General features: G+C 43.3%; 1 protein-coding gene across 10 annotated transcripts in view; it reads left to right on the top strand.

Annotated features, from left to right (window-relative positions):
* Nucleotides 1-27,884, top strand: part of Mecom (MDS1 and EVI1 complex locus) — a 556,830-nt gene that overhangs the window by 369,057 nt on the left and 159,889 nt on the right. The window contains exon 1 of one of the 10 annotated variants that reach the window (XM_050138449.1): nucleotides 11,728-11,746. The exons of the other annotated variants lie outside the window; for them this stretch is intronic. The gene's annotated coding sequence lies outside the window, so the exon portion shown is untranslated. Of the gene's footprint in view, nucleotides 1-11,727; nucleotides 11,747-27,884 lie in introns of those variants that run through there. 10 annotated transcript variants of the gene reach the window in all.

Here is a 27,884-nt window from a genome sequence, read left to right as displayed (position 1 = left end):
ATTTAGTCAGAAGCATGCCCTGGGCACAAAACATATTGTCACTTGGGAATCAGCATGGATGGAATGGACATCCATTAACATTTTAAATTCAGACACTAGTGCCTTGCTTCTAGAACCTTCTGAACAATAAATCTTCCTATGTTCTTGTCCCTTTTTCACTTACACCAAAGGATATCAGTTGGTAAATTTTCTATGGCCTCCTCTTTTGGTATAAAAAAATAGGGAAAACTATATATGTGATTTGGATATTAGGACCTTGCATTTCAGGTAAACAACATAAATCAGCACAGTAGAGATGCCTTACGTTTGTTTTTAAAACAAGTGAGCAAAAATCGATATTGCCATGTCTCTAGATACACACATGGGTACACACTCAGGCACACACATGCACACACACTCTTTCTTGGTAACTTCAAGACATTTTAGTTGAATGCTATAGAAAGTCACTTTGAATTCAAATGGAAAATAAGGTCATCCATCATGCTAACAGTTTAATTGCCTGGGTATATATATATTTTTTTCGATCATAAAAAAATATCCTTCATTATTTGTTGTGTGTCTTACTACAGAGTGATTGCCCCAGGACAAGGTGGCTGTCACAGGCAGGCCTTGTGGTAAGATAGGGAGAGATAGGGAACAGATAAGCCGGTGGCCTTAAGCCTTCTTTCCTTCCAGACCCTTCCACGGTGTTTGCTGGAGGCTGTACTTGTGAGAGTCCCTGTCGTCTTTGTTGCAACAGAGAAATGGTGGCTAGAAGAGGTGGCAAAGAATGGCCAAGAGTGAAAGGGGAGCATGACAGAGCAATGTGGTATCGCCACCTCCCCAGGGCCGGGGTGAGCAGCACTCAGGGAAGCAGAGCATCTATCCTTCCCCAGAGTGCAGCTCAGGGGTCATTTCAGCATAGGGAAAGGAGACTAGGAGAAGGGGGTAATGCAGGGAAGAGCCAAGCCTGGCTCCTTGGTACAGGCCTGGCTTTGCCCTGAGGACTCAGCCAGATGCAGGCAGATGTTGGCTGTGGGTCTGTCTGTTTAACTTTCTATGTGTGTGTCCCAGCTTCAACAAAAGTCCACCAAAACAGCCAAGTCGCAACCATTCTGTCCCTTTGGAGGGTAAAGGGCACGGATGGAAGGCAGCTTTTCTGAATTGTACCGTTTTATGCACCATGGTGTTTGGCTACTGTGCTGTATGCGGCCTTCTTCACTTAGAGCAAGCCTGCTCAACCGTGGGAGGTCTTCCGCCAGCGGGAGTCTGTGCCGCTGGCGTCCAGGGTGGTAACTGTGAAGGAAGGTGCTGTGTCCTTAGTGTGACACTATAGGAAGGAAAATCCTTATATTTCTGAGGAAAGATCTGAAAAACGACACATGTAATGGGCTCAAGTAATGTCCAGTTGGAAACCTCTGCTGTCCCGATTGGGTTTATTTTTCAACCTCAGGACCTATAACTCTAGAACTGTGTTCGCTCTGACCCGACCCAACAAAGAGCTGGGGATCATTCTCCATTGAAACAAAGGTGTGGAAGGTTTTCTTTAGCAGTTCGCATTGAAAGTGTTTCAGTAACCGCGGCCCAGGGCGCACACAGGATCATGTTTTCTTCTGGATCCTTGATAACTTTACGAAGACATCTGATTTTCATAGCGAACGCATGTTTTCATAAATGGAAACAAATAAAACAGTAGGCAAGGCCTTTCTCAGATGCCTGCCAAGGGTATTAAACACACAAAAGTGCGCTCCCAGCGAAAGTTGGTTGGAAACAGCTGTTTTAAGGGATTTTTGGTGAATGCAGTTAATGGCATCATCATTATGAGGCCTGAAGCGAACGTGTTACTGATTACACCCCATTAAGACACTGGAATGTGCTCCCCCAAGAAACCCCACAGCAGAGGCATAGTCTCCGAGAAATCACAAGCACAACCCCCAACACTGAGCTAACACTCGCTCATACAGTATGCAGTCTATCTATAAAGATAAAACTCTGGGGGAAATGAGAGTCCATCTTATCTTAAATAATCAGAATTAAAAAATATATATATATATATATATATATATACATATATATATATATATATCGTTTGCGGGGAGGTTTCCTTAGCGTCTTCCACCTTTCCCCTAAACCGGCTCTGTCTCTTTCGGGCTTAGGCTGTGTTGAAGTCGTCCCAGAAACCACACGTGAAGGAAGTTTGGGACAGCTACTTGTTAGAGCATGCAAATCCAGTTGACCCGGTTGTTTGAGTAGAATGCGCACGCAGTTCTAGGTCAGTGCCTTAAATGATGTGCTGGGCCTCGGTGCACCAGTAATGCTCTTTGCGGTGGGGTGCGAGGTAGTGTCGGGATCTGTGGGGCACTGGAGTTTCCTATGAACCAGGGGGTGAATGAAAAGGTGTTCCAGTGTTCTGCCACATGTCTCCGTCTAGGCTGTGACTGTGTCGCCCCCGTCTGAGCCACCTGCTCACTATAACACCAAAGGGCTTTACATACGCTGTGTGGTGGCTCAGAAGTCTCCTGAGGGCTCTGGCGTGTTAGGTGGGAAGGATGAAAAGTCTAATACTTGTTTTTTTTTAAAAAAAAAACAAGGAAAATAAAGGTTTTTTTAAAACTTTTACACATCTGAAGGACGGGTCGGATTTCTCCTGGTGATGAGACACTTCCGGGCACAGGCTTCTGTCACCGCGAAGGCCACATTCTGGGTCACGATTAGAGGGTAACTTCCCCTCTGTAGTTTCCTACAGGGCCGAGTCGCTGCCTAAGCTATCTATGATGCTGATATTCCTGGCAACAATAGTGTCCTAGACCCACGTGAATCCACGATGCTTATGGTAACACGAACATAAGAACTGATACAACTATATGACGTGGCTCAATATTACAGCTATTCCTACTGTTGGGGAAGAGTCTTGCTGGGTAGCTCAGGTTGGCTGCAGACCTGAAGTCCCGAGCGTCCGCATCTCCAAGTGCTGTGGTTCCAGGCACATGCCACCACTCCCAGAGGCGGTGGGACTTTTCACAATCATTATAACGTGTATTTTATTTTCAGAGAGATGGCAGTAAGGTCCATCACATCTAACTTCTGTGAAGAGCACACGTTGAGCACGGATGAGATATGTGCCTACCTGTGCACTTGCAGATACATGTGCATACATGTGTTTTGTATGTCACACACATACTCTAAGAAAATGGATGTCAGCCTTCACATCGCAGGCATCTCTTGGGGACCTAGGTCTTATGTGAAAGTTTGGATGATGAAACAGGCTTGTCTGTTAAAGGAGAGGGATGGTCCTGGGGGCGGAGAAGGAGGCGATCCTTGTACATTATGTTGAAACTTGGAGACCCTCACTGTTAAGCTAAGACAAAAATAGACTTTTGGGGTTAAGGGCCATCCCTGTCCAGACTGAAAAGGCATCCTTCTCTAAATAACTTTACAAAGACATCTGATTTTCATAGTGAACGCATGAATTCCTAGACCAAGAAGGAGGCGACCTAAATGTGACATTGAGAATGGAATGGTATCTGTGTGTCGTGTTGAAATGTCTAGTAGCATTGGGTATTAGAACACAGGGACCAGAACTTTTCTTTCCTTTAGCCTGGCTCTGAGAGTAGAAGGCCGTTCTGGTGTGGGGTTTTGATAGGGTGCTCTTAGCTCAGCAGGGAAGCTGGGCATGGAGCCTGGCACCAGTGATTGGCCTGTGCACCTGAAGGAACTATGTGTAACTGGGCCATGCCTCACAAAGCACCCTTTGTGCACGCTGACAGTGCACAGTGGAGATGTTGATAAGCTTATTGCACCCAAACTTTGATGTCACAGATAAATCTATTATTGATAATGCTGCGACCATGAGTCTTGGGAAATGTTTTTGATAACATGACACAAATATTAGTATTACCAACTATCAGCAGAATTCACTTGCCAGGGAGAAAATACATTTGATTTTGAACAAAGGCCCTGGTGATAGGAGGCAGCTTTGAGGCCAGTGGCTGTGTAACTGTGTCTGCTTCCTCTTCTATGGACTGTGAGCAAGGTAAATAGTTTGAAGGAACTACCATGTGAACACACTTCAGAAATTACTACTTAGAGGAAAACTGACTTACTGACTACTGACTTACAAAGAGAGCTCAACAAAATTGTACCCTGGGGCTGGAGATGAGACCTGTCTTTGGATTTCACCTTAACAAATGAGACTGCGCTCAAGATAGACTCATTCTCAGATGAAGTTTTATTCTGATTTTATTATAACCATTGTCAGTATTATTATTCTTTAAATAACTGATGTGACTGGCTTTTTTTCTGGCATGCAAATTGTTTTCTCTTATTATAGATGTAATCTTTAGAAAATACACGCATTTTCTCCCTTCCATTGTCTTCCCTATTCTTGTCACACTTGGGATGAACACATTTTATTTTCAGGCTGTGTGATGACAAGCTTTTGAGAGTTGCTGCTCCAAATCATCTTCTTCATGGGGCCAGGAGTCCTGTCCATTTTGTCTGACCTTTAACCTTGAGTGGCACTATCGGTCACGTTTGGTGTTTGCTAACTCTTCAGAAATGGAATTAATCAATGACTGAATACACCAGACATGAGGCTACCTCCTCAAGAGCTGCCAACTAAAACTGGTTGGTTTTAGCAAACTCTTTGTTAGCGTGTAGTAAGGTGTTAGAATGTGTATATTTTTTAAAAACATGTGGAAACGTAAAACATATTTTGTGTATTTTAGATGTAGTTCTGTACCTAAGCCACACCATACCTGGTATATGTAGCAATTATAGCCTGTGATCCCCATATCTGCCTTCATGAGCTACCACCGTACATGATAGGACTTTGCCTTGGAAATAAGGAATGGTGCAGTTAGTACCTGAAGGATTGCCAAGGCCCTCTCTTTATCTCTTGTCATGTGGGGAAAAGCAAAATGATACAAATAGGCTCTATTCTATCCACTCTATTTTAAATGGTATCCATGGTGAAATCTACTAAACAGACAGAATTGGGGTTTGATTTAAGGATAATATATTTGGCTAAGAAATCTATACCTGGATAGGATAAGCACCACAGGCTTGTTCAGGGCACAGTCCTGGAAATGGTCATCATTCCCTCTCTGTATTAGGGAAGAGGTTGCATGATTCATAGAGGACCAGATGACTAAACTCTTCACATTTTGACTGAAAATTTATACCTTTGACATTTCTACACATGGGACTGAGAGGGTCTTGCACACAGTGTCTGTTTTGTCGCAATGACAAGATGACATTGCCTCTGTCTGTTTCTCCTTTTGAGTTCCCTCCTGGTGATTACAACCAACCTGTGCTTTGGGACAATGGTCTTTTATCCTGTCACTTGTATTATTTTAATAAAATGCTGATTGGCCAGTAGCCAGGCGGAAAGTAGAGGTGGAGCAACAAGAAGAGGAGAGTTCTGGGAAGAGGAAAGCTTAGTTTGCGGCCATCAACCGGCCACAGAGGAAGCAAGATGAGAATGCCTCACAGATAAAGGTACCAAGCCATGTGGCTAAACAGACAAGAATGATGGGCTAATTTAATATGTAAGAGTTAAATAAGTAGCCTGAGCTACTGGGCCAACCAGTTTATAATTAACGTAGACCTCTGTGTATTTCTTTGGGACTGAACAGCTGCTGGACCAGGCAGGACAGAAATCTCTGTCAACAAACCTGCTTATTTCAACTAGTTTTAGGGAATAAAATATGTGAACTCCTAAGAAGTAGGTGAAAGAGCCTGGGCCTTTTTCTGCAACATCACATTCAGAGTGGGGCATGTCTGAGACTTTTCCAAGGTTCTCAGTCAGTAGTACCAAAGCTGATACTTTCCCTGCAAGCAATCTGAACAGCCTGAGTCTGCCCCATTGCGAATTCCTATGTGACTGGGTTCAGGCATCCTGTTTGAGGTTGGTACAGGATGCTTAGGATACTCAAAGGAACATTATTGCTAAGAGAAGGAGACAAGGCATGAAGCCTGGAAGTGCTTGAGAAGCCCTTAAATCCAGCCCCCTTTTGCTGTCACTCTGCTAATTTTATTCAGGACTTCCAGGCCTTTCTTCTGAGCTATTGGAACAGCCCTGGAGCAATGGTTGGCATCTGTCCTTGCCGTCAACTTCCCCTACTGCCATCTATCTGGTAGAATCGCCATTGTATCATGTGACTTCTACTGTTAATGGCACTGGAGGATTTAAAATAGAATGGAGACGTCAGGGAAGGAGCAGGGTGTGTGCAAAGCTCCTCCATTTTCAGTAGGAAAAACTGCAAGTTTTGAGTCAGGCATATCACAACACCTCACATCTGCTGCAACCCGCACCGTTGTCTCAACCGCTCCCCAGTCCCGTCTCAGCCATCTCATATTGGGCAAATATAGAATGTTTGCTTTCCTGCTTCCATGGAATTCCATCTCTAAATCCAGTTCTTTCCTAGATTTAATACGATCGGTTTTTACAATTTTTAAACGTGATTGTTTACAAGGGAGTGCTGGGATCTTAAATTGTGTGTGTGCACAAATGTGTGTTCATGTGTTGTGTGTGTTTGATTAACACCTGGCCCTGCTTCTCACAGAATGAACACACCGAAAATATTTACTTAATGGATATGGTGAGGTGCCTGGTGTAAATACAGTCACTGTTGGATTAGTAGATCAGGTAGTAAATGGTCAGGAAACATAAAAGAGAGCAAAGTAATTAGGCATAGATATTTGTTTCCATTTCACAAAAAAATTGTTCGGGGTAATTTCTACATGGTTAAAGATATACATGGATATTATAAACATTGTAGGATAGTTGACTTGTCTGGTCTTGATCAATGAAATGACTTAGAGTCTAGGTTCCAAGCCTCATACTGTGGAATGTTGCAGGTATCTCACCTTTCCTTCCTGGCCTCTCTACTTCACTCAGAAGAGTTAGCGTGTGGATGACTTCCGACGGACAATGATAGTGGTTCCACAGGTCTTCTCTCTGCCTGTGTGTAGTTTCTGTTTGTGGGACTTCTGTTTATAACCAAGATCTCTGGAGGAGAACTAGGCAGTCTTATTATTTATTAAAATGTAGGCAGGCGGCTGTTGGACTGGATCTGAAAACATCTAAAAAAAGTAGATATCAACTAACTAAACAATTAGCATTTTCTTTGGTTTATTTTAGAATGAAACAAAACTTTTTATGTAGAGTTCTATTTTCACACCCACAGACACAAATCTATGAGCACTGTATTGAGAGTGTGACTAGATGCTGATGAGCAAGGCATCAGTGTAATACAAGGCAGAACAAAAGAGAAATTGTAGGGTGTAGTCAGGAGTGGCTGACTGTCTCTAACTGAATGGAATCCTCCTTATCTTGGTGGTGATTGAGATCTTTTGCCATTTTTTGATGGAATGCTTAGAAATAGGATTCGTTGACCATACTGCCAGCACATCGGAGTGAACTAGAGAGCAAAGCTGTCGTTATCCCTTCCATTCTGAGTAGACTTCATCAGGTCCACAGAGATGCTCAGGTCAGGGTACCAGAGACCTCTACTTCAAGGAGATGGCAGGCAGTACAGCCAACAGGGTACTGACTTCACTGGACAGAATCACGTGGTTCACAGTGGCATTGCTGGTGTTTTCAAGTGTCTCAGCCCCTCTGGACATAATTGAACAGTTCCCAATATCTGGCTTATCTCCTCAAGGTCAGACAAATACTGAAGCAGAGGATAAGGTGGGGTGGTGGGGGCTGATGAGGAGAGCGAGTTTGTCACGCACCAGGAGTCTACAGCACTCTCTTTGGGTGGGGCCAGCCCGTACTGCCCCAAAGCAGCTTTATCCAACTGCCCGGCTCCACCTTTTCCCTATGTTGTCTGAATCCTAATGGTGTTCTCAGACAAAGCACCAGAGAATTCCTGAGAATAATCTAATAGTTACACGGGCGAATGTGAGAAAGGTTCCATGCTAACCTCTGCAACCCCATGCTCCAAGTCACACCTCTGAGATCACACCAAATGCTTTAATTTTCTATGTTGACTTTTTTTGTTAGCATTCCTAAAATAAATTTGGAAGCCACTACAATTTTACTGCGTCCATTTGGCACCCTGTGGTTTAAATTTTACATTCAAGAGCTAAAAATAAATGTGATTCCAGTTAAAGGCATTTAGGATTAGAACCTGATTCAAAGGACTGGACGTCTTCAATTATGCCAACCGACTAAATTAACAGAGATTTTTTTTTTTGAACAATGAAGACCTGACATGAGGTGTACATAGAATTCTCTAGTGGTCCAGGGGTGTCAGAGGCTTAAGGCAGTTCTTAAAGAGAGAAGGAAGAGAATGGAGCAATTGTGCACAAATTGATATACAGTCTGGCGAAAGTCACAAAGACAATGAACAAATGGGATCTCCTATACAGTCTGTGCCGTCACGCAGGCACTGCATGTTTCCAGGGAGTTTTCTTTTGCCTCAGGAACTCTGGGAGATGTTTTCACAGTGTAGCGCCTCTGATAGTTCCCAGTGCGAGAAATCAAATCGGTTCACTTTAAACTCGGAGTGCAATTAAGAGTTCCTTAGGATTAGGGAACAGAACTCCGAGACTTACGTGATTAATGGAGTGGATTTGAATTTTGCTGGGGCAGATGGTAAAGGGCATCTCTCCGGGAGAAACCCTGGTTGGGAGTCAAGAAGAATGTTTTTATGGAACGAGTTCCCTTGCTGCAGTCTTATTTAGTGGTCGGAGCAGAGTTCACATCTGGGACCCCTTGGAGAATTAGGTACTGTAAGAACAGGGAACCCGGAGGAAGCAGAAGTAATATATTTTGAAAGGCTTAATCTGATCTCTTGCCTGTCTTCAAAGGAAGCGTCATTTGTAAAAAGGCATGCATGCTCCCGAAGAGAGGACCCCCATTAGGCAATGCAGAAATAATAAAAGACCTTCTGTGCACAGCCTCCCTCCGGATCAGGGAGGTAAAGGGACTCCCTCCATGCTCAGACGGCAACGCCTGCTGGAGCTGCTCAAACTCCACGCCTGTGGGTTCCTTTCTGAAGCTGCTGTGCAGCGGAGCACAGTTCCTCTCCTTTGTTTTTGCTATAAATTAAGATTTGTCTGACAAGGGGCTTCCACACGGAACAGAAAAGTGAGAACCCGACAGAGCAGAGTGGACCCTCATCCCCTGTTGTTTCTCTTGCCTCCGAAGTTTCCATCTTTCTTAAAATATGGAAGTGAGTCCCGCTTCACCCTCCTTATCTCAGGGAGGGTGCACGTTTAAGCTGCCCACGAGGTTACTGAGTTCATAGCCAAAAGGAACCACCTACGAGGATCAGGGAAATACCTTCGATGGAGCTGTGGTCACCTGGCCATCCTTCCTCTAACTCTACTATGTGCTTTCAAAGGATTTCTCATTTTTAAATGAATGGAGGCAGCTGCACCCTAGAACTCATGAAATGTGTGTGTTTTGTATGCATGTTTGTCTGTCTGTAACATAGATGAGTGCATACTGTATCCTTTTGAAGTGTGTGTCTTTCGCTTGTTTCTCATCATGATGAGAACTAAAACTTAGGCTACACTGGATTTGGCCCCGTGTACTTGCCATGTACTTTGGAAACTTCAACTCTTTCAAGGTAGATGTCTGACCATGATTTACATTATAGTTAGTCTACTTAGTCCGTAATTGACATTTATGATGCTTCTTTTTGTTGCTGTTGTGGTGAGTCATGCATTACCATCCTCGTTACACAGATGTGTATGGATGGTGAAGGTACAACATGGGTCTAGGACACATCTTCCCGGAACAGTGGATGCGTCTGCAGAGTAGAGGGAGCACAGCTTTGGTACGGATTAGGGAGCTTCGGGCTGCTTTGTCATGTTGTAGAGCATTCCTGAACAAGCATGTAGTCCTGTATCACTTCCGTGTTAAGATTACTATTTCCAAAATAAATGCAAGGTTGGAAGTTTTTCAACACCTAAGAAGTCTACGTGTCCTTCCCTCCTCTGTCTTTTGTTTGTTTGAGGTGAGGTCTTGTTCTATAATACTATGTCATCAAATTTACCTTGCAGACCAGACTGACCTGGGATTTTGATTCCCCTGCCTCAGCTCTCTGAGTGCTGCTTTACAGGCCTGCTATGCCACCATACCTGGCCTCTTCCTTACTTTAAACCCATCATCTGCATAAGATCCACACAGTGCGGCCATGGCTGAAAAAAAAATTGGGATGCTTTCTGTTAGCGTGCTGGGTGAGGTGTTATGTGTATTTAAATAACTCTTATTCCATCATACCTGGATTTTAGTTCAGTAGCAAAGCCTCTACAGGATCCCCAAGAATTAAACACCACAGGGGGCATTCCCTAGTCTGAAGAAATAATGTCACCTGCATTGATAAAAAGAATTTGTTATCAGTGAGGGGACAATTCTGTATTATGGTTGACATAATTGTGAAGTTTTATAATTGCTTTATGTGACTAGCAGTTATGTTCATTTAATAGCCCTGGATTAATTATAGCCAGCTGTACTTTTAACTGCAAACAGCACTGCAAATGGATTTCCACTGTAGCTTCCTTAGGCTTCTTTCTGGGCAGGTATTCTGGTACTATCCCGTGACTGCCCCTGCACGTGTAAGCATGTGGACACACTCGTCCAACAACTGCAGTCCAACAGGACAAGAGGAGGAGGGGGATCGAATGGTGTATTTTAAGCTGGCATTTGGATATCTTTGGAAAACTAAGATATGACCTGAATAACAATGTCCCAGCACAGAAAATGACCTTGGACATTATCAAGATTTTTCACTCTTAAGATAGCACCCTAATTAAACACGCCGGTCAGAAGACCTTCCGGAGTCTGGCCCGCTGAGAACACGTGGGTGATGATTTCAGTCCTGAGTACACTCCTGTGGTGTAATGCACTGAAATTCTCATTTCTGGGGGGTACAAAATGTGCAAGTACAAGTCTGGTGTCTTCTCCAATCGCTTTCTACCTTATTTTTGAGACGGGGTCTCCAGCTGAGACTAGAGATAGATGATTCAGCTAGATTGGCTGAATAGCAAGCCCTACCCCAGGGCTACTCTGGTCTCTGCCTTCCCAGTGCTAGGGTTACAGGTGTGTACCAGTGTGCCTGGCTGTCGTGTGGGTGCTGGGGGTTGAACTCAGGTTATCATGCATGCTCCCTAAGCACTTGACCATCTGAACCATTTCACATAATGTTTGCCCAGCACATATCCTTCCTCCTTAAAATTCAGGCACTTTTTTTATAAGTGGCACCAACCCTCCCTGATCTTTAGAGAGCTTTGGGGAGGTGTGACACAGCCCTTTATGCCTGTTAACCTCCGAGTACAGACTGGACAGAGGCCTTTTTCACACAGCCAGTATGGCACACTGTGACAGAGCCATCTTCCTTTTGAGTTTCTAAGAAATGAATCGCTGATGAGCGGCACTTCCTGCTGCCCAGGGCCCCTGAATGTGGTCAGGATGAGCAGCTATTCTTCAGAAGTGGGTAGACTTTTACAGCAGTAAACATGGAGATTACAGTCGGCATACACCCCATCTTCACACAGGCCGCCTGAGATAATGCTCTGACAGATACCACAGGTTCCCAGGCCTGTCACTGCGTCTCTTTACTCAGAGGCCAACCAGGATACGCAGAACATAGGACTGATACCACCTAGATAATTATTGACTAGTCGTAGCATAGATGGTGGAGGCCACGCTCTCTTCCTGGTCATGCATTAACGCAGCTTGCCGGTGTCTATGTAAGAACATGATGACGGGCATTTCTTTGTGATGAGAGCTCCAACCAAGGAGACACAGGTAATTCAGTTGAGGGCTCCTATGGTCCATGTGGTTTTCATGTCTAGAAATCGTCTCCTTTAAGATCTGTGATTGGCTGAGGGCAATGATGCAAATTTTCCAAGTGTGTTTGGGGTTCCTGGCTTGATGTTCCGACTCTAAAGGTGACATGTGGGTGACCAGGGGGTGCTGTAGAAACTGTGTTTCTATACATTTCGTATAGAAAAGCATGTGGGTAATCTGAACACAGCCCACACAAGCACTTCCCCCTCCTCTGGGATCCGGGGGGCGCAGCTGTCTCCTCGTTCGCACACCACCGAGCCATCGCCACGTTCTTCTGCTGGATGGGGGGGGGGGGCAGATGCTTCAGCAGAAGTTAACCTCTACTTCCTGTGTGCTCACCCGCAGTCAGCCCTTTCCTCAGTTCCTCGGCACCCCACCCCCCCTTTCCCCTTCTCTCCTTACCAGATGTGGCGGGATTGGGTTGACCTCTTGCACCTGGTACCCACTCTCTGACCTTTTCCTGTCTATTTGGGAAGTGTGAGAGATGGGGTGTGGGGAATGGCATTGACAGACAAAAAAAGAAGTTGCCCCCAGACTTGGGCTGAGCTCAGTGTGAAGCCACCGACCGTTGGAAGGTTGTACGTGCCGTCCAGGTGTGCGAGTGTCTGCCTCCTTCCTTTCTTTTTGAAATTTATTTTTATGTGTCTGGGTGTTGTGCCTACACATGTACATAATGCATGTCCAGTGTTCACAGAGGCCAGAAGAAGCCTTCAGAATTTCAGACAGTTCTAGACTGCCACGTGGGTGCTGGGAATTGAATCCAGGGCCATCTCTCCAGTTCCATGTCCTTTCTTAACATTTTCCTGGTCAAGTTACTCCCCTTTCACTCAGCTTCTGAGATAGTTGCCTTAGTATCCAAAGACTGATGTGAATTTAAAGCAGCTCTGTCTCAGAGTACATTTCGGAGGCCATCTTCACACAGAAGATCCTGCCGTCATTTACTTCTCCGTTTCTTTATTAATATTTTGTTCTCTAGCACCAGGTGCCTTCTGCCCCTATTTCCTTTAACTCTAAACATTCTGGGGCCATGGCAAGAAAGAGAGACTCGGGTCCCGTCCCTAGCTGTGGTGTGCTGAGAGCAGACAGAAGTGATGTCTAAGTTCCTTTTAGCTTCAGGACTCTGAGTGCTCATTCCTCCTAGAGCCCACATCTCTCCCCCTCCTCCCATCCCAGCCATGTCCTCTCTTTGCCTCTCATGAATCATGTCAGACTCCCAGAAGTCCCTAGGTCCTACGTGGAAAACTAATGCACTTTCCCAAGCCACAGGAGAGACTCTTTCTGTGTTTAGTCACGTGAACGCAGACTGCCAAAGGGTTAATCTTCTAAGACTGAGTGCGGATTGGGTGAAATAAGAGAAGATCAATGGTTATACCCTGCCACGAGTGGGGCGCTCAATCATGCAGGTTTCCAGCAGATCTGCAGAAATCTCCATCGCAGGAGTCCACCTGGCCGTCACACCCTGAGGAGCTCTGAGTTAATGTGTGGTGAACAGAAATAGCAGGGTTATGCCTATAGGGTGGTTTTCATTGGAATAAGCTTAAGCACGGGAAAAATGGCCTCGGCCGTGTTAATTTTTTTTTTTTTATGGGCGGCGTACGATAGCTGGCCTTGGAATATAGCAGCACTGTCGCAGAACTGAAAACGTTACCCTGAGACATTTTAAAAGAGCAATAAATATCTGGTTTTAAAACGCCAGCATTAAAAAAATTATAAACTAGGAAAGTAGTTTTTTGGGGGGCTGTTGTTTTAGCGTTGGAATGCCGCAGCTGCCTTTCCCTTTCTGGCTTTCTGAATAAGCGATTGTTTGCCCCTGTACTTTAGTGATTCCTTGATGGCGTTGGCACTGAGCGAGTTATGCGTTAGAGGAAAGATGCCTGGGACCTAGGCTGTGGCCCCTTATCAAAACGATTTGGCTTCATGGTGTGAAGATGAGGCTGTGCCCAGGCCTGCACATCCTGTGTGTGCCCTGCTGGGGTAGTCCTTTGATGTGGAGGGAGTGGCTCTCACAGAAGGCAGATGTTATTTCCAGACCAGTAAGCCATCTGCGATCCCATGGTACTGGCCGATAGCTGTGCCGCAGCACTGGCCGCCCTTGGAGAAATCTGACTGTTTTCCCCGACCGGCTGCAGGAAGGTGGTGCTAAAGTTCGGGGCCAGGGACGATATTTACTGTCATCATTCTCCAAGAATTATAAAAACAATTAAATGGAAAAAGGATTTCACTATTTTGTCTTGCTTTATTCAAACTTTGTTCAACACATTTTTTTTTTTTTAGGTTAATGCTTTACCATAAGTGTGAGCTTGGGTTTTCATGGTCTTTATGGTTGCTATCATTATGAGTATTAAGTCTTATAGGCATACAGTTTGTTACTTTCCATTAATCTCTCTCTCTGTATGTATGTATATTAAATGTATATGTATATGTATCAAAAGATCTGAGAGATTAAAGGAAAGTAAGCAAACTATTATGCCTATAAGGACTGATCTTTTGATATACATCAAAAGATCTAGGTATACATACACACACACACATATATATACACACACACACACATAGAGAGAGGGAGGGAGGGAGAGAGAGAGGGAAAGAGGAAGAGAGAGAGATTGAGAGAGGGAGAGATGTGTGGATGTATATTCAGTAGTTGTTCAGTTCACGAGCCTGGATGTCTCAGCCAGTCCTCAGCATATGATGGAATACTGAAAATACTGAAGAAGTAGGCTCTAATGTCAGTGAAGGACAGACTTGCAGTGAGAGCAAGAGCAAGCAGGCAGGGAGAGAAAGCTCCCTTCTTCTACGTCCTTTACATCAGCTGCCGGCAGAAGGTGTGGTCCAGATTAAAGGTGGATTTTCCCACCTCAAAAAATCCTGATTAAAAGTAGGTCTTTTCACATCCCTCCCAGGTGCTTTAGTTAATTCCAGATGTAGTCCAGTTGACAACCGAGAATAACATTCCATTTTCTAAAACTTCTACTTTCAAAGCCACCATGAATGACGACATTTACTGGTACTGATAATATCTGACAGAAATATATTTCAACATATACAATTAAAAACTGTAATTTATACACACATACTGAACCTATGAAGTTTCTATGTGCTAGGCATCAGTCATCTTGAAGATGAACAGTTTGATCATGTGTTTGTTTTGTGTTTGAGTGTTTATTCCTGTTCTCTATGGAAGTTTTTATAAGCTCAACTGACTCTTAGAACATGTGTGTGTGTGTGTATGTGCACATGTATGTTGAGTTGCTACTATAGTAAGATTGAGAGAAAAATATTTTTGGACCCATTTAAAGACAGGCATGTTATAACTAAAACCCACTTACTTTTCAAATTCTAGGTTTAATCCAGGAAACAAAAATATTCACATAATTACAGAGAGTGCCCAAGCCTATCCTTTCAGAAGTCATTTCTACAGTTCATAAGAGAGTGCCAGGGAAACAGATAATTAGCTATTGGGTGCTAGAGGCATCTTAAAGAATGAGAGGATCTGCTAAGGATGCTCTTGGTGCCAGAGACTGCTGTTATCTGAATTCCCCTAGAATTAAGTGAGGTCAGATTAAGGATCCCCAGGACCGTGAGCATGAGCAGAACTGTTATTGAGCAGGACGCCAGCAAATGAAGAGACATGCTCAGGACCCACAAAAGGCTGCCAGGAACCCAGGGCAGTTGCCCGTCACGATGAGCCTAGATGTCGATTTCATTCTTGAGCTCTACTGCCTGTGTACTCTGAGTTCGCTGTGGCCAAGTTCAGTGCCATCCCTAGAAGACTGTGTCCAGCATGTTCCGAGTTTGCTAACACAGAGATTGTGGGGACTTTTGCAAAGGCAAAACAGCTTGACTGTTTTGAAGAAAGCCATACGCAAAGACACGGAAAATCAGCAGTCCTTTTCAGAGTGTTGCAGATGTGGCGTAGTGACGCTGGCTCACGCGTAATCATTAACTAACATGTTCTCCCGAGTAGACAGAGCATTCAGCATGCCATGGTGCATTCATCGAGACAAGGAGGCGAGGAGGGCAGCAGAGTGGAGGCCTGGCCACCTAGGAATAGAGCTAGAACACGAAAGTAAACAGAAGAAAGAGGCTTTTGTGTGCACGGGGAGCAGTCCCATGTACAGGTGCAAAGCATTATTCCTGAGTGGGATAGGACATCTCTGTCCTTCCCATATCCTTGGCAATGCAGAGCCGTGCTGCGACGCCTCTAGGCCTCGTGTGTTGCTGTTTACTCATTCAATCCAGTAGAAACACAAAACCCCACTTGTGTCTCCTGCCCCCAGTCTCTGTCTTCCCACCCAGAATTCTTCAAGAAGCACCGAGGCTATGGCAACGGGTGCATTTTAACATATGTTTGTGCAAAGACTAATTATTCATTCAATATTTAATGCAGGAGGGAAACTTTGGGAAGATGTATACATGCCACCAGCCTCTGCTTGGCAGGTAATGTTCTTAAATGGCCTGGCCTCCCTCCAAACTTGGATTATTCATGAATATGTTAAGTGTGGTGTGTTGTGCACTATTAACATTTAATATTTTATTGAGGCAAACTCGAGAGACTAAAATCTATTTGCTCTGCCAAGTTTGGTCAAGTTTGATAAATGTATAATTTAGAATTTTCTTTCTGTGAATTCCACAGCTCAAGAACAACACAGCTGGGCACGGCACAGATCATATTTATCTTTTCCTTCACTAAAGTCCAAGAAGATAGCATCGTCGGAGGCTTAGAGGGAGGGATTGCTAAAGAACACTTCTCCTGTTTGTCTACTCACTCGAGAAAGCCTTTTCAAACAAGTGTTTGAGATATTTGGGAGCAACGCTAGTCCAGTCGTCCAAAGAAGACCAAGCGAATGTCTATAAAGTGACTGGATTTCAGATAACATTTTCCCCCTGAGTGTTTAGATTGGTTAAATATTAGAGGAAGAGAGATAATGACAGTGTTTGTCGCCATAAACTTGGGCATATATCTGTTTTCACAAGGTTAGTTTGAAAGGCCTATCAAAGATTTTATTTTTCCATACCAGATGATTTTGTTTCGGCTTGGTAAAGGACACAGGAGGTAGAGATTGGAAGGTACCTGCCAGGCAGTGACAAGGAAACTTTGTGTAGACTTTATAAGACACATAATTTCTTGATTCTCATGAACAGCATAATATATTGGTTGTCATTGTGGTACACAATACTTTTATGATCTCTTTTTAAATTTGCATATTTATTCTTTCTTATTTTCTTTGCTAGTGGTCATCTGAGCCTCAGGGTGATGCTTATTTGTAAACTTAAGCATTTCCATTATTAGATGTCTTATAGGATGAAGCAAGCAACTTACGGCATATATGAATTGATAATGAATCCTGAAACGGGAGAGTAAGTGAAATGGCAGCAGTCCTGTCCTTTGCCTGCCTCTGAGGAATTGCAAGGCTCTTGTAGTTTTGTTCATAGAGTCCCTCCTATCCGGAGCAAAATATCATGGTGGATGGAATCATGTACCTTGCAGAACTGTGTGATATCTGGGAAGGGATGGAGGATGTGGGAAAGAGGGAGGCTTCTTTCTGCCAAGTTCAATGTGGCTTCCATTGTGTTGAGCTCATTCTGACCCAATGCTGTCCCAAGTGGGCTTGATGTTCAACCCTGAGTCATTAGCAAGTGCAGCCTGAACTGGGTCCCTGTCTTACCTACTGTCCACCCAAGCTCTTGAGCTTTCTTTCCACATGGAGCCAGACCAGGCAAAGACAGTTCTTTCCTGCCTTCGTCACACATCTCTGAGATGGGCAGAAGCGTCCCCTTGCTTTCTTCTTTCTCTATCCCTCCTTTCCCATCCCCACCCCTTCTTTCCCTTCTTTCCTGCCTGTCTCCTTCCTTGCCTTCATTTCCCCTTTGCCTCCCCTTTCTCTTAACACCTTCCCTTCTTCCTTTCCAGACTCTATACATCCCAGCCTGACTTCCAACTTGTGACCCTTCAGCCTTAGCTTCCTGTGTGCTGGGATTGTAAATAGGATGTTAATTAAATTATTATTTGTCCTAGCTGATACTTCTGTGAGGTTTCATCTGTTGCTTTGTGAGTTCTGAAGTTTGTAGCTATTTCTCTCTCATTCTGACATTGATTTTTCTTCTATTTTTCAAATATACAAGTCCAAATCAACTATAATTTTTATATGTATTTAAAAATGGTATCTCAAAAACCATTCTCAGATGCTAAAAGCACAAGTGTAAAATGAAATCAATCTTCTTATTTGATTCATAGAGGAGAGAACCAAGGTCATGAGATGGAAGGCAAGTTTTCCAAAGTTTTCACTGTTTACACAAAGGCAAGAACTAGAGACTATGGCTCAAGTCAGCATGTTCCACCTCCCTGTTATAACAGCATAGCTCGGCAGACACCTAAAACAGTGGCTTCAGATGTAAAAGAGGCAGAAATTTGCAACCAGTTGCTGAAATCATTGCCTCATGATGTTTCCAGGGGTCCAGAATCCCGTCTCCCTCCTGTGCTCTCACTAGGCGTATCTTCAGCCACGTGCTTTCAAGATGGCTGCCAACTGGCAGCCATTCTACACACATTTAATGCAAGAAACAGATCAAGAGTGACAAGCAGGGTTCATACTCATTAAATGGTTGCTTTTAAACTTTTTTGTTGGAGATTCCAACCCACCAACACTTCTTCTTTCTTTCCTCTGTCTAAACAGAGCTGGCTCAGCTGCAGGGCAGGCTGGGAAATGTAGTCTACTCTTTCCTTCCTTCCCTCCTTCTCCTGCTCTTTCCCCCTCTTTCTTCATCCTCCCATCTCTGTCTTTCTGTCTTCTTTTCTCTCTTTCTGTACAATGCTCTGACGAAAATTCAATCTATTGCCAATGTAAAAAGCAGAAGAACTGATATTGGGCAGGCAGCCTCTTGTGTATGCACAGCTAAGTTTAAAATTAAGAAATTACCATTAGCGATTGGAGTGTAATGCATTATACTTTAAAAAAATGAATAGCACTTCCTTCCAACAACTAACATACCCCCCCAAATATAGTGTCAGACAATAAATGTTGATTGCATCATACGAGTGAGATGATAAGAGGCAAACATGGAGGTTCTTGCCCCTATCTTGTGTGCTGGCCTTCCTGTTCAGTGAGACACTGGTGCCATTGTTTTCATTGACTTCAGGTAAACTTGGCAATGAAGACTGATGTGGCTCCACCTAGGTATGCTGAGAGATAATAGCAAAAGTCACCTACGCATTTCAAAGTCAACAACAATTCATTTGCTTAACTTGCCCTGCACCTGTAATGGATGCAGGGTTTCCAGAAACCCAGTCACAACCCATGTTAAGTGATTGAAGATGCTGGGAGACAATGACATGTCCCTTAGGTCCTGCTCAAGGGAAGTGAGCAAACTCACTTGTAACTCTGCTGAGGACTGCATGCTCCTTTACTATGAGATGGATGCTACTCTTGTCTATGTGACTGTCCCTTGCTGGGCTGGTTTTTGCTAGTTCTTTTTATGCTAATAGAAGATAATTAGAGAAAGAATTTGATGGACAGAATCCCACCCTCGTCACCAGACTGGAAGCTATGTTCCCCCTTCGCTGAGGCTCTGTGTGAGTGGCTCCTGGTCTTGATAGTATATAGGTTGGAGACCTCTGCAAATAGAAAATTCCAGGAAGCAATGCTCCCCCCCAAAAAAAATGATCTGGTGCCTGACTGGCTGCTGTCTCATTCTGTAACTCTTGCTCTCTGTGGGTGGTTTTTGTCCCTGACAGTGCACAGGTGGTAAGCCCTAACGATAACGAGGAGATTCCTGAAGGATTGATACTACAAAACTTCCCACACAGAAATTCATTAATATCACTCTGTCCAATAAATGAGCTGTTTCATTCCAGTGTTGCTGACTGAGACCTCCTTAGCCACTGCTAAGCCCTGCTGTGCTGTAGAAAGATAGGGGCTTCCTGGTGTGTGAGTGTGTGTGTGTGTGTGTGTGTGTGTGTGTGTGTGTGTGTGTGGTGGGGAAGGGGGGCAAAAAAGAACCCGAACCTGTCGCACCTGAGACAATGTTTTTAGTGTTGTTGGAATAGCCCATGCCATTTTATTGGTCTAATCCTGTAGCGTTCCCCTTTTTATACGTTATTAACTTATTGATTCTCCTACTATTCCCCTTGCACCCAGGACTGGTCAAAGCCCTAAGGGTCCCAGACATTTGACGTCATATTCTATTTCTTTCCAAATCTCTAATGTATAAAGAACTTTATGGCAAGATTTTCCAACCAGAATCTCTTGAAGTTGCTTCATAGTCAAATTCTAAACTCTTTTTGAAGTTAGAGACTATAACATCGGCGTTCGTAATAGTAGAGGTTGCTAAATGTTCTTTAGTAAATAAGTCTTGTCCATCCTGGCTGTAGAGTGAGGATGCTGGGAACATATTTAGTTCCAGGCCACGGAACCTCCTTGGGGACCATCTCTGGCTACCTGCATGGCATGGGTACCCTCCCTCTGCATTCCATCAAGCTGACCTGCCAGGTCTTATCAGTGTAGAGTCCGCAAAGGGGTTCCATACATCAGCCACAACATGACCCATGTGTCCGGAGTCACCCCTGGTAATTACTCAGTGATGGAGAAGTGATTTAGAGTGAGCAGCATGGGGAAGCCACTGCTGGCGATAGCCCTCGTAGCCCAGACCCACAGTGGAAGAGCGTCTTGTTCTCAGCCAAGGTGGATTTATTTCTCAAGACAATTGGCAGCTGATCTTTCATGAAATTTTCTTGCTTTTGCTCCTGGTTACAGGGATCCTAACTGGTGCAGATCCTGACAGTAACAACACCAGGCAACAGTTAGCCCAGGGCACAGTCCCCAGCTGGGCTTCTGGCAGGAGTCCTGGGAGTAAGTGCTTTCTCTTGGCAGCTGCCTGAGCCCTAGGTTGTGGAAAGACGCTGATGGTTGGCAGGAGGACGGTGGACCCTCGAGCACATTAGTTTTAATCACTCTCTATGTAGAAAGCTCCAGAAACTTGTGCAAAGTAAATAAGCTAATCTAGAATCCGACTTGTTGATTGGGACAGTGTACTTGAACACAGATATGCTTCTCATGAAAGGAGGTGACAGGGTTGAAGAGGAATGCCCTTGCTATCAGCGTGTCTTAGGTAATGAAATAACTTCTGCCTCCTTGTCTCTTAATGAGAGTGCTGCATTAAAAGAACTTTAGGCCTCCTCCTCTTCCAAAGCTCCACGATTTCATGTGACCTGGAGAATCTTAAAAATGAAATCGTATTTGTTCCTCATGCTTTACTATTTCTTAAAAAAAAACTCATCATCGAACATCGGCATGCCCATAAAAACGTTTGAGTCAGCTTCCAATAAAAATGCAGTACAATGAAGTTAAAGACAAGGAAGACAGATAAGTACTGAAAAAGAAACGGAGCGAGAACCATGTATTTACCAGTTCTGAAGCAAGCTATAAGAAAGGATAGACTGAACTCCTCTAAGTTCCCCAGTAGCTAAGGCAAAACCAAAACCAAAACCAAAAACAAACTGTACCATCATAGGACAAAGAATATAGCGCATAATCCTTTCCCACACTGCATGTTAAGTTAAAAATTTTCCCTGGTATATTAGTTGCTTTTCTTTCACTGTGACCACAATAACTGACAGAATCAACAGAAAAGAAGAAAGTTATATGTGGGTATCCCATTTTCAGAGGGATTCAGACCGCCATGGTGGGGAGGCACCAAAGGCCAGCTCACATGGGGGTGGTGGAAGTACAGCAAAGACTGTTTAACTCGCAGTTGACTAGGAAACAGAGGGTGTGAGATGGTGACAGGACCCAGGGCTTGGCTACAGTCCTTAGAAGCCCATCCCCAGGGGCCTACTTCTGCCAGCTAGTGTCTGCCTTCTAAAGAGGCTTTTAGTCTCTCCACATGTGCAGCATCTCTATCTAGGGAAAAAGCTTTCAAAATAAGAGCCCGGTGGGCATTTCTGATCTAAACTGTAACCAGCCAGGATCATGGAAGCTAGCTGTAAAGATGTAGTATATTTAGATGTTAGTATTTAATTTTTGTGCTGTTTCTTAAATCTAGAGAATCTATATTTGCGCCTGCCCTGTGTAAAAACGTAGCAACAACGGTCCTGTCTCAGTCTGGTGACGAACATCTTAGCGTATTTTGTCATCTCAGCATTTACTGCTCTGGGGAATAACTTTTCTTCTCAGATAGAATGGAAATAATTTTTATTTGTTAGCTTTATGCTGATAGAATGTAAAAGTTTCAATATTGAAGGGAAATAGAGCTAGCCGGGCTTACAAAGGGACGTCCTTAAGGCGTAGGATGTATTTTCTTCACATTTGTTTCCAATTCATTCATGCCAAAACACGGGAATCACTGCTGTGTAAGCGACATGCCCCTGTTTACAGTTTATATAAATGGCCTTTATTACTATTTGATAATCTAATTTGATAATTCTATCCACAGAACAGGGATGCAGCTTGGTGGCAATCTGACTGATTAATATATACAAGGCCTGATTTGATTTCCAGTCCCCTTAAGTATTTTTAACTAGAAAATTGCTAGCATTCACTCGTCCATATTTTAAGACTGGAAACTCAGAATTCCACTTAATTCTTATTCATAAATTTAGTTGTTCTCTCCAAGTTAACATTTCTCTCATTCTTTCAAAATTATGTTTATAAGTAGAAGAATAATTTGAAATTGTGTGTGTGTGTGTGTGCACGTGCGCATGTGCACATGCAAGTTCCCCTAGGCATTTCCACACATGTGCCTGCACATGCGCTCTGCTCTGTATATGTGCTCTAAAGAAGAGATTTACATCAGGCTTGTGTTTCACCAGTAACATAGGACCTGAGTACCTTTCACGTTGGGAAACAGGAAGGAGGATGGTAGGCTCAAGGTGGTTCCCAGGTTTTTTTTCTTCTTGGAATCAATGCATGCAGGAGCGAGCACCAGTGAGAAGAGCAGGTGGGCTGGGACTTGGGAATGATTGCTCCTCAGTCTGTCCTCAGGGCCTAGTGCTGGCAAAGGTGGCCAACATCCTTGTAGGTCTTTAACATAACCTCAAACAATAAACCTCATGGTGTAACAGCATTTAAGTCTTACTCAGTATGTGGTGCTGGTCAGAGAGCATGAGGATGGACAGTTACTGTTACCCCCAGATTTCTAAGTTTATCCTAATGGAGTAGGGGTAGCAGAGAATCAGGTCTCACCCTATAGATTTGCCTTATCACTTCTGCTGGCTAGTCCCCACCACCTAAAGGGTCTTTTCCCCCAAAATAGTGCCAGCATCTGCGTTTGACCACCCTTCTTTCTTTCTCCTTTCTTACATTGAACCACGTGCCCATGGCTAAGGTCAACCGATCTGGAAAAACTGGAGACAATGTTTACTTGGGATCTGGGAAGCATCTTGTGTAATAGGAAACCAATTTCACAAGTCAAGAGACATCTACAGGAAGCATATTAGCTGAACTTTCATACACGTTTGACCAGTAAGGACATTTTAACACAAAGATCTATTCTCTTGCAGTGATAATCAAGAACCCAAAAGGAAAGTTCCTGTATGCTATGAAATAAGAAATACCATTTGTCTTAGTTACTTTTGTATTGCTTAAGATAAGACATCGTGGCCAAGGCAACTGATAGAAGAAAGATTATTGGACGCTTACTGTGTCATAGGGTTAAATCCAGGACCACCTTGGGGGGGAGCATGGCAGAGGGCAGACATGGCACTGGAGCAGTAGCTGAGAGCTCATATCTTGACCCACAAGCGTGAGGCAGAGAGCTGAGAATGACACCAGGCTTTTGAAACCTCAAAGCCCGCCCCAGTGACACACCTCCTCTACCAAAGTCATACCTCTGAACCCTTCCTAAATAACTCCACCAGCTGTGGACCAACTTTTGAGAGCTGTTGTCAATTAAACCAATACGCTGTTTCGGGTAAAAGGTCCCTGGTCGGCACCATGGTTGTATTATGTTTAAAACTTGAGGTACTTTTGTCAGAAGTTAGACTATAACTCTCCACAGCTGCGTCTTTCCTCAGTGCTCCCCACAGACTTGTTCTCGTTCTCAGATCAGGGATAGGCATGTGGTATACATAAATAAGTATCTGAGGACCAAAAGAGCCAATCTGTAAGAAAGTCAGGCTAGTATATCCATTTTTTTTTCTTGAAAAGACTAGGGGTAATCAATATATTCAAATGGTTTCCTCGGAGCTTGTGACAGTAGGTGGACTCTCTGTTTAGAAAATGATCGTGTGTTTCCATATAAATTTCTATGTGGGTAAAGTCACAGAAGGAAGCAAGGCCCCGTAAGTAGTTAGAACTATGAACTCTGTACCACCTTCTTTGTCCCTTTTTCTTCTTTCCCTTTCATTTATTGAACATAGATTCTCTTCTCATACAGTATATCTTAATTATATTTTCCCCAGTCTTCCCACTTCCTCCCTCTTTTCCCTCCTCCCATCCATATCCACTCTTTTTCTATCTCTCATTAGAAGAGAACAGGCTTCTAAGAGATCATAACCAAACATGACAAAATAAAATATAAGGTAAAACCAAAACTATTACATCGAGTCTGGACAAGGTGACCCAACAGAAAGAAGAGCCCCAAGAGCAGGTGCAAGAATCAGAGAACTCAGTCCCATAAAAATATGAAGCTGAAAGACATAATATATGCATAGAGGGCCTGGTGCAGACCTGTGTAGGCCCTGTACTTGCTTCTTCAGTCTCTGTGAGTTCACCTAGAGCCTTGCTCAGTTGATTCAGAGGGTCTTGTTCTCCTGGTGTCCCCCATCTTTCTCTTCGCTTTTCTAATCTGTATCATGCAGCTAAGAGAAACCTAGCACTAGAGAGATGGCTGAGTTTAAGTGCTTATATTGTTCTTGAAGAAGGCGTGAGCTCAGTTTATAGATATCACATTGGGTGACTTAAAACCACCTGGAACTCCAGCTCTGATCTGACGCCACAGCTTCTGAGGACTCCTGTACTCATCTGAAGAAACACAAAACACACACAAACACATAGACCCCCCCAAACACATAGCTCATACATACACACACACATACATAAACACATACATAAAAACAAATTATGAAAGAAGAAAATTGGCTTTGGCCATTCTATAGAGAACTTTGAATATCTACTATGAATAATTTGATATTGTAAACAGTTAATATGCATAGTTGCCCATGTATAAATTTGTTATTGAATTAGAACCAGAGATAATGAATTGGATTTTTCTTCTAGAAGATCTCTGTCTCTTATCACAATACAAAAATGTGATTATTTTGCTCTTAGGAAATAACATTTCAGACAGGCTGTTACAGAACATATTGAAATGCACATTTATTATGTAACTAGGAAGAATAAACAGCCCAGAGTAAAAAGGCCCCAGGACCAAGGAGATAAAGGAGTGTGTTCCCCTTTGCTTGTCATTCCTGTGTAATGATCAGGTTAAAGCTTCAACCAGGACAGTGAATTCTGACACATAGTAAGTGCCATCGTTTTATCAGTGACTACTCATATAACTGCCCTCTGACTAATTCTCAAATGTTCATTGACACATGACAGCTACCCGAGCTCTCTCTTGTCTGTATTGAAATTTGGAATGATGATCCTCTTATCAGATCTCAGATAAATTTCTAAATTGGATAAAAAATGGAAACGACAACAACAAAAGACTTTGTTCCAATCAACATTATCACCCCTCAAAAATATAGAGATTAAAAGGGACACAATAGATATCTGCATGGAGCAATTTAGAAGACTGTGGCCATTCAGGAATCTGTGCAGAAGTGGAAACTGATCAACTTGTGCAGTTATTTGCCATGAAAGCTACTTTAGCGTGAAGCCAAAGAAAGGGACAAAGATAGGCTTTATTTTTCACAGTTTTAACCAAGAACAATGACACCATTTGCAACCACAGTAGAGAGCCAAAAAAAGAAAAAGAAAGAAGTAAAGAAAAAAAGACAGAAAGACAGACAGACAGAAAGAGAGAAAGAAAGAAAGAAAGAAAGAAAGAAAAGAAAGAAAGAAAGAAAGAAAGAAAGAAAGAAAGAAAGAAAGAAAGAAAGAAAGAAAAAGAAAAGTAAAAAGGAAAAGAAAAAGAAAGTCATTGCTTGCATGGCAGTGTAAGCTCCCTGGAGAGCAGCTGGAAAAGTTAACCATCTGCCAGCATTAAATTTTATTTCTAAGGCAAGCGCACAGAGCCCCACATCTTTTTAAAGAAACTGAATCTATCTCTGTAAATGAGTCATCTTTATTACTTTTCTCCTAAGTTTTTAGATTCGATGATTGAGTATAAAATGTTAAGAGAATGTTAGAACAAGACGGAGTAAGTTGAGGCAATTTTGTCATGGCCGTGGTGTGAGAATGGCAGTTATCAGGTTGAAGTTTCATCATTTTTTGAGGTAAATAAAAATATATGTGAATTATGTTTGTTTGTGAGTGGGTCTTACTGTGTGGCCTAGGCTAGCCTCCAACTCATGATTCTCCTGCCTCAGCCTCACAAGTGTTAGGATTATAGATGTGAACCACCATGCTTGTTTTGGCTGAGCCAAATTCTCAACCAGCATGACTGAATATTTTGATGGAATAAATTTATATAATCCAATGTAATTTAAAAGCAAAGACACATAAAGTTATTAATGCATCTAATTTACACTAAAATTAGAAACTAGTGTTTTCCCTATCTCATTACTGATTTCTGATCTAACAGACAATACTTAGTAGTTGCTTTGTGTCAGTCCTTATTCTACACACTTTCTGTTCTTGGCCTCACTAACTTCTCATGAGAATCCATTTTCCATTGGGAAATTGGGATGGAAAGACAATAGATAACTTGACCAAGGTTGTCGTGTGAGTCCTGGAGACTGGATTCTGCCCACACTTACTCCGTAGTATAGATTTCTGTTGTGGTCAGTACACTGCACACTGAGTGCATTCAATTATTGTCTCCTGAGCTAACTTTGACCTTCACTGATAAGTGCAGAAATTCTGGAGTCAAGAAAACAAGTAGAGGCATAGAACCATAAAACTCTAAGGATAGCATGAAAGCCTCTTAGGGCTTGACTTCAAGTCAACATGTTGAGTAATGTAAGATTGAGTCAATGCCACTGTCCCAAGTCATGTAGGAAGAGATCGAACCGCAGAAGTTGCATTGCAACCAAGACTGCCCGTGTTGTCTCTGCAAGAGAAGATAATCAGCAGTTAAGACAAAAGACAAAAAAGCGTGGAAACCAAAAATGATAGACTGGTTTCCTCTTGATCTTGGCTTTTGTCTTGGCTCTCTTCGCTCACAGCATTCTTTGTTGAATATGACACAACTCGTTAGGGAAGTGGCTGATAGAAGACAATGTCAGCTTCAGTCACTCTGCATTAGACTTGGAGTGTTTTCTAAACTGAAGGTCAAGAGAGCCTGAGATTGAGATGCAAACCCTTACATAACACATGTCTGTGTTCAATGTATGACCCCAGTCTCAGCTGTGACAGAGGAATACTAGAGACGATTATTGCAGTCAGTGCTTTAACAGTTAAACGAGATAAAAACACATAATACGGGGGAGGCTCTTTTAACAGAATACAGATAACAGTTGAGATTCTTAATCTTAAATGCTCCCATAGGATTTGGCTGGCATCAAAGGTCTTTGGGGCCGTAGAGGTACTAAAGCCCTTGGTGACAGGATCTTGATGTAGTGTGGCTCTGATTAGCACCCTCTACTCATGGAACTGGACATGGGTGTGTGCTTAGCTGTGAGGAAGCGAGCCACAATGACAGCAATGTCAACTGGAAGGTGAGCTGCTCACTTTCCGGAGAAATGGGGGCAGAACAAAGAAAGCTCTCCCAAGCAGAGACCTTGGAGAAGAGCCCAGGAAGACTTCACCACCGGGGTTAGAGCAAGGGTGGCTAAGCCACCTTAATAAGAGTTAGCTCATATTTTCCCTCCTTCTGCTCTTCCTTGGGACATTGGGAGCTCAGTCCGGTGCTCCAGTGTGGGTCTCTGTCTCTATCTCCATCCATCTCCAGATGAAGGTTCTATGGTGATATGCAAGATATTCATCAGTATGGCTATAGGATAGGGTCATTTCAGGTTCTCTGTCCTCAGCTGCCCCAGGAACTAACTGGGGACATC

Source organism: Alexandromys fortis, unplaced genomic scaffold, assembly GCF_014885135.2.
Source record: "Alexandromys fortis isolate MF-2015 unplaced genomic scaffold, M_Fortis_MF-2015_v1.1 scaffold_15, whole genome shotgun sequence".
Classification (NCBI taxonomy): domain Eukaryota; kingdom Metazoa; phylum Chordata; class Mammalia; order Rodentia; family Cricetidae; genus Alexandromys; species Alexandromys fortis.
This window is presented reverse-complemented; position numbering and strand designations above follow the sequence as displayed.